This window comes from Sinocyclocheilus rhinocerous, unplaced genomic scaffold (genome assembly GCF_001515625.1).
Source record: "Sinocyclocheilus rhinocerous isolate Xijiao unplaced genomic scaffold, SAMN03320098_v1.1 scaffold548, whole genome shotgun sequence".
NCBI classification, from domain to species: Eukaryota; Metazoa; Chordata; class Actinopteri; order Cypriniformes; family Cyprinidae; genus Sinocyclocheilus; species Sinocyclocheilus rhinocerous.
The window spans coordinates 552,969-555,148 of record NW_015664702.1 but is presented as its reverse complement, the minus strand read 5'-3'; positions in this window follow the sequence as shown (position 1 = coordinate 555,148).

Genomic DNA, 2,180 nt, shown 5'->3' with positions numbered 1-2,180 from the left:
ACACACACACACACACACACACACACACACCAACACAGACAAACCGCACAACCCAGCGGTGAGTGTGAAAAAAAAGGAAAAACACGGACTGGATTCATGAGACTCGTGGAGTTTTGCTTTAGGAGATGCTGAAGCAAAAACTAGAACACATTTTACTGAAATAATATTGAATACACAACACTATAAAATAAAAAATGCAATAAAAATACATTTAATCATTTTTAGCTATTTTAATGATTTATAAAAAAAAAATATTAGAATTTTTTTTTAATGAAAATTAATAAATATATGGAAAACATAAATGTGCATGTCAACAAGTTGTTTTTATTATTTTAAGTGTTTGCTCTTATTTCATTTTACTTTCATTTTCATTCATTTTAAATTAACACACACACACACACACATATATATATGTTTTTAAATATTTTTATATATATATATATATATATATATATATAACATATAACCTATAACTATAACTATTATAACTATAAACTATAACTGTAACTATAAATATGGATGACAACAAGACAATATACCTATTTATAAACTAATTAACTTTTTTTTACTGTCTAAGTTTTACTCTTAATCTTTGTCACAAGGTATTATAATGGCAATTTAATGTGAAATTAGATATCTTATACATCAGACGAAGAAATACTTTTTCTAGTTTTGTCCATTGCTTGTCAATCAGTTGCTTTTCCAGTTGCTTATGTCAAGCGAAAGAAAGAAAGAAAGAAAGAAAGAAAGAAAGAAAGAAAGGTGTCTCCCTCTCTCGCAGATAAACCGCACAGCCCAGTGGTCAGCATCAGAACAGGGAAAGCACGGACTGGATTTGTGAAGGCTCATGGAGTTTTGCCTCGGGAGTTACTGGATCTGGACTCTCTTATCTCCAGCTGTCAGCATCTGATCTATTCGTCATGCTTTGCCCTTTTCTTATGCAATTCAATGGATTTTGTATGAGAAAATGTGCGCTAGATTGGCATGACAATAACTGATGCTGTGTATGGCCAAGGCAGTGCAAAATCACTAAAACAACAAAATAACAGTGAAAACAGTAAACAAGAAGTATAAAAAAATTATAAAATTAGAGGGTAAAAAAAAGTTATTTTAATGAATTAAAAATCATTAAAATTCTTCATTCACTTCAAAACCATGATATTTCCTATATAATTATGCATGACATCAACAAGACTGAACCTTTTTACTTTATTGTACTACATCCAATCCTTTACCTACTTTATTTATTTATTTATTGGATGAATGTTGTGCAATAGTGATAGTGTATGTTTCTGAATTCTGTCTTAATTGCCTTAATCTGCTTCAGTTAAAACACATTTTAATTACCTCTCTCATATCTCTTTCTTTCTCAATAGAAAGAAAAAAAGAAAGATGTAACGACATATTCTGCATGTCATGGCTGTAGCCAGGGTTTGAAAATGAGTGCGGTCTGGGTGCATGGGAATTGTGCTATAATAACCCCACAAACAACTCATTATATACACTAAACACTTTAAAAGAGACAGATATGTAGATGTTTGTGAAATATGTTTTCTCTGTTTTGGAGGAATACGCATTGTTAAATTATATCACATTGCACCATTACTTTAGGTTAGGGCTATATAATTTTATCAGTTGTTTATTATTCATTCAGCAATACATAGGCCTATTACCGTTATAAGTTTTCATTAATAACCATTGCAATATAGATGATAACTTTGTCTAGTGCCCTTATGAATGTTGTTGGCATGACTTTGTGAAAATTTAACTACAATATGAAATAGCATAGACGTAACATACTTGTTCTACAGATCTCTGCACTAGTTTTATATGCTACTGTTTTGATAGCGTTGATAAAGTTTCTCACAGATAATATCATGATAATATTTTTTTTTTCTTACCGAATGTGGTATGTCAGCAATAACATGTCTGTGTGCTCTTTTGATTACTATCAGTTTAAAGGGGTCATATGATGCAATTTCAAATTTTGTGGATCGCCGGATCGGCTTTCACCGTAGACGAAGCGGAGTCCAGACCGGGGTCATCACATGTGGTTGGCGCAAGCCCAGCGGACGCTCCTTCGTCGAATCCGCCGGCTGCACCGTTCTCAAGCCCACCGGCTGTCGCTCACTCTAGCCCGCCGTGTGTGACGCTGTGTGTTTCGTTGTGAAAGCGAAACT